The sequence below is a fragment of the Bidens hawaiensis genome, unplaced genomic scaffold (assembly GCF_021521415.1).
Source record: "Bidens hawaiensis isolate Kalapana, Puna unplaced genomic scaffold, B.hawaiensis_p1.1 tig00000097_1, whole genome shotgun sequence".
In the NCBI taxonomy this organism is placed as follows: Eukaryota; Viridiplantae; Streptophyta; class Magnoliopsida; order Asterales; family Asteraceae; genus Bidens; species Bidens hawaiensis.
This window is the reverse complement of record NW_027491017.1, coordinates 6,612,391-6,618,401: the sequence shown is the minus strand read 5'-3', so window position 1 is coordinate 6,618,401 and position 6,011 is coordinate 6,612,391.

The window sequence follows — 6,011 nt, the reverse complement described above, 5'->3', positions numbered from 1 at the left end:
CGTTATCAAGCAATACCCCGAACCCATCACCATAGGTGAGCATGCCAAATTTCATCTGTAGGGCTTACATGTAGCGTGTCCCTTGTGGTCCGTTTCTTAATGGTAATGAGACGCGAGCAAGGGGACCTCACATGGCTAACAGTGTGGATGATCAAGTCTGTAGTGAATTTGTACTTTTGTACTTTTGTGATCATGTTTAAAGACTTATAAGTTTTGCTTTTTTTTTTTTTGGCTTTATTTAAATATCCACAACCCCACTTAGAAATTGTGAATACCCAGATGAATAGATTGCATACAGACCCATGGTCTCCGGACCCGAAGCATCCCATCAATACAAGAATTAAGGTTATAAAACCATACACCAATGAGGTGTAAAACACTAAAACTAAGAATTTTAAGTTTATATCACATGCTACACGGCATACTCTAACGTTAAACCTACCCAAGCATCATATGATAACGTATTCAAATTTTAAAACTTATAATATTTCCACTTTTCATGCCAATAATTGAGGCTTGAGTATGGCCCGACCTTTCATTACTTATCTTCCACGGACAAAACACTTTACCCACAAAAGATTTCCGTTTTAACCATTTTATCAAATTGCCCTTTCATTTTCATGGCTGAGCCTACCGACACATCCCAAGTTAAGTGCGTTTTCTTTTATTTATCTCATATTATTAGTAGTTTAAAAAACCGATTTCCGATAAAATCATCATCTCCAACTTTTACGCAATAAACTAATTCAAGGGACATTTTAAAATCATTTTTCAATTTTTTTTCATTTTTTTAAGAGTTAAATTTAAACTATGACTCAAATATCTTATACCACACTTAAATTTTGCATTGTCCTCAATGCAAGGATAAGGACGACTTAAAATAAAAATAAAAAATAAAATAAAAATGGACTACAAAAAACTAAAAATCTAAAAATTAAAAACAAAAGCAAAATAAAAAGTTATTAAGCTAGATAATGGAAAAGACTTAGCTGGTAATATGCGAATGAAACATGATGCCAAAGTCTTCTTCCATGAATACCCTCCAACTACGAACGTGCTCAGCAAATGGTAACTCCTTCTCTCTCACGAACCGAAGCGGGAAAACAAAAACAAATAAACATATCTAAAAAAATGTATGTTATCATAATGATAGATATTATGCAATTAAAGTGCTTCAACAACACCCACAAATATAAAACATGAATAATTAGCAGCAAATAATAAATATAAAGTATACGGCTCCACTGCTACTTCATCCCCCACACTTATCTTTTTCAATACACTCGTCCTTGGGGATCATCTCTCTAGCTTATACAAACTTCAAACTAGCAAAACTTAAAAACGTAAAAATAAAGACGAACTACAAAATTAACGTTAGCGAATCGATGACTCATAACAAGACTCGGACAACTAGACCTTAGAACATGACTCAAAATACCAAACTAAATACAAGGAAACACATATCAACAAGGAATAATAAAAAAATTTCAAAACAAATTGCTGGAAATTACCCCTAGGCGCCGCGCGACCAAGAATGAGGGTAGGGTCACGCGGCGCGGCGCTTCTGGATTCTCACATTGCTTCCGCGCTGCGCGGAGGGGAAAGAAGAACCCCGTCGCGCAGCGCGACGACACTTTTAACAGAATGTTTTGACTTTTTTGAAGCCTTTTTGCCTTAGAAAAATTCCTAAAAAATTACCAAGTATTTGTTATGCTTATTTTATGTTATTTTGACGTGTAAAACTTACCTGGCACCTCTTGAATTCTCGTAAATTCCTCTCTCCATGATGGTGATGATTCCTTCGAACGACTCGACGACGCAACGAAACTAAGAAAATAAAAAATAAAATAAAGGAAAATATACAAACTCTACACTTGAGTTTTCACTCAAGAACCCTTGTTTATGCGAATCACGTGGCAGACCGAGTGGTGCTTCCTCCACCTCGGTAGAACTCCAATGCCCTTAAATATTTTGAATCACGATTCGACCATTTGTCAACCTTTGTCTTCTTCTTTTTAACACCACGAACCTTCTCAAACTTTCTCTTACCACCACCTCTTTCTCCAACACACTTCACTATTTCCGAGAACTCGAAACCTCTCGCTCCTTCCCCACACTTAATCTCACCGAACGGGAATTGTCAAGATGTGGATCCATGCCCGAGATAAATGATTCTATCGAGTAAACTGAGTGGCATGGATCAATGAGACCGTCTTGACCACTCGGATGTCTCATGGACTTTGCCAAATAAGTGGCACTATCATCGCCGGCTCTAAAAGTGATATTTCCTTCAAACACATCAATGACCGCCCTAGCAGTACGTAAAACGGACGACCCAAAATGATTGGAACTATCTCATTGGCCTCCATATCTAAAACAACAAAATCAGCGGGGAAAACTAAATTATCAACCTTAACGAGCAAATTCTCCACGACACCCCTCGGATACTTAACGGAACGATCGGCTAAAGACAACGTCATACGAGTGGGGGTGAGCTCTCCTAGGTCCAACTTTTCATATAAAGAATATGGCATGAGGTTTATACTAGCTCCTAGATTGGCCAATGATTGACATGTCGTGTCAATTCCGAAAAGGCAAGGAATGGTAAAAACATCGGGGTCGGGTAATTTTTCCGGTACTTTATTAAGAACTACCGCGGAACACTCTCCATTTAGCGGAAGAGTCGAAAGCTCCTCCAACTTATCCTTTCTTTTAAGAAGGTTTTTCAAAAATTTGGCATATGCTGGAGAACTTCGATGAACGGGAGGTTGACATTCAATTGGCTAAATATATTGAGAAAATGCCCGTAATCTTTCGTATACCTTTGATTCTTTAGACGGGCAGGATATGGAACATATGCATGGTCAATGGTGTGTGGTGGTGGCCGGACTCCAACCGGCTTCTTCTCAACTTGCGGCTCTATGATTGGTGTTGTACTTTGTGACCTACCCGGAGCCTCTACCTCTATCCCCTCATCTATCAACTCATCGATCCCATCTTTCCCAATTTCTCTACTAACTACCTCCGGACCAAAAACCCTACCACTAGGAGTGGAGATGGTTTTCAATTGAGTAGCCGGATTAGTTTGAGGGATACCCGAAAACTGACGCGGGGGCCTTTCTTCTAAACGACGAGCAATATCACTAACAGTTCTTTGAATATCGAGAATAGAAGATTGTTGATTCTTGAAGAGCAAATCGTGTTCGGCAAACTTCAACTGTGTAACTTGATCTCTCTCCAAGATTTGCTTCATCATCTCTTCCAAACGTCCAATTCCACCGTTTGAATCCTGCACATTATTTTGAACATTAGTACCATCGGTGTTATTATTATTGAAATACTAACCTTGTCCTTGATTATAAGAATTTTGAAATTTTGGTGGGGCACCCGACGGACGCCAATTAGCATTATTCTGAGTCGGATTCTTGTAGGTTTTCCAGCTCTGACTGTTGTTATTATAGGTGTTGGGAAACCTATTCTGACCAGCAACAAAATCGATCTGTTGATTCATTACCGGGCCCTCCAACGTGCCATGACCACCTCTATAGAACTCACACCTATCCACTTTGGCCTTAAGTTCCTTCACCTCTCGGGTTAGTGATTCCAAAGCAGCTACCACACTAGTATCTAGATTAACCTGGTGTACACCTCGAGCGGGCGATGATGTACTAGTGACGGGAGTGGAATTCCCGCGATGTGGCTCTTTGGCATAATCGGATTGAGCAAAGCTCTCAAACATCTCGTTAAGCCATCGAAGGCTTGAGCAAAAATTGTTCTATCGTCGGCCATCTGAACGTCTGGTTGACTTCTTGGACTTTCTGATGGTGAACTAGGTGGTGACGACTTTGGTGTAGAGCTGGCTTCTGACAATTGTTTTTCTGACTGGTTTCTGGTTAAGCCATCGAAGGCTTGAGCAGCAATTGTTCTATCATCGACCATCTGAACGTCTGGTTGACTTCTTGGACTTTCTGGTGGTGAACTAGGTGGTGACGAATTTGGTGTAGAGCTGGCTTCTGACGGTTGTTTTTCTGCTGACGAGCTAGCTTCGGTTAGAACGGAGAAAAATCCAGATTATCCAGCGGTGGTCCTTGCGAACGAAGATGTGGCATAAACCTGAAAAACGCAACGGACCAAGTGAGTAGACTAAAAATAAAAACTAAAACAAAATTAAACTAAAATTTAATTAGACTCCTACGACTCAAACTAAAATAAACAAATAGCACATATGTATCAAATAAGTCAAATTAACGCAAATAACGCAATTGCCAAGAGTCCCCGACAACGGCGCCAAAAAAACTTGATGTGGTGAAACCAGTCAATTCAATATTAACTAAATTAAACAAGTAATAAAAATTAGACTTAAGACTCAACTACACAAAACACCGGCAAGTGAACCGATCAATTGTACTAATGCTAAGTAAGTCCGGAATATCGAACCCACATGACTCTATAAATTACGTTAATTAAGTAATTAGACTCAATTACAAATTACGACTATTTATTATTAATGTTTTAAGGGGGTTTTTAAACTAATTTTAAACTAAGAAATTTAAATAAACAAGTAAACTATAAACAAGCAATAAATCACAAGATTGAAACCAATAAGAGAAGAAATCTACATAAGTAAGAATCCTATGTATCAACAATCATCAAGCAATGGACAACTAATATGATATGGAAACTGATTTCTAAATATATTCATCTAACAAACCCTAGAGGACCCTCGATCGCATCAAGTAAAATCCTAAAGAATAACTATTAGATTATTAAGCAATTAGTTATATTGATTTCCTCACAGTTAGCAAATAGGGTTAATTAATAGTATCTAAAGCAAGTAATCTCACGAAACACTAAACTCTAGATAACTTGATAAACTTATTATGACAACATGAACAAGGAACAACGCAATAAGCAAGAATATTGTCACTAATCTATCCTCGCATACAATTGACCAAGACACATGAACAACTCCTCACCTTACAGCTATTGGAATTTTGCAGAACATTCAAAATCCTAACCAACTATCAACAAACTCCTATGATCTAATAGGCCTATTCAACCATAATAATCAAAACACCAAGTAATGATTAAACATGAACCTTAAATCTAAAGAACAAAATCAAGAGATAAAAGATCTATGTGAAGTAATAGTTAACAATTAATCAAGATAACTAATACTCATATGCATCATAAAATCAAAATCAAGTCTTTACTATTAAATAAAGAAATCCTTGAACACCTCCGTGAAAGCCTTCTTAATCCTCTTTGATTCCTTGCTCCAAAACACCTTCAAGAACTTGGTTATCTCTCCAAAAACGGCTGGGATTAGTTGTTAAAACGTTTAGGTTTATAACCATTCTTTATATAAACGAGCTGGGCCAATAACTTGCAAAGTTTGCTGATCTGGGAGCCCTAGGCGCCGTGCGACCGGGTCCGGCCTCCCCCGTCACGCGGCACGGCGTGTGCCAGGAAGGGATACGAATTTTCTCTTTTTTATTTCTTGATTAATCTCGTTAAATCTTGATAAATTTCTTTCTTGAACTCCAAGCAACGCTAGGAAGCTTCTAGGCCTTCTTTTCCTTGACTCTCAAGCCACCATCTACATGAAAACAAATCAAAACACTAAGTGGAATAACCATGTAATCATTAACGAGCAAAACGGACTTAAGCTTCTTATGAAATGATAGAAAGAATTAGAGCTTAACATGCAAGACATCAAACGAGTTAAAACATGATATATATAAATAAACTTGACTCAAGACCTAAATTAATAATAGATGTATATCAAATATCCCCACACGTACTCTTTTTTCGTCTCTGAAAAAGTCTGATGCAGTTGGATCGGAATCGGAAAATTACAAACATATAGGTTAATTTTTAAAGCTTAGAATAACGCAAAAACCGTGATCACCGATATTGTTGTCCAGTTAAACCCATGCCTTAATCTTTACCGGGACAAATAAGGTCCAACAATAAAATTACTTAGTGGTTTACACAGTTAAGACCCGCTT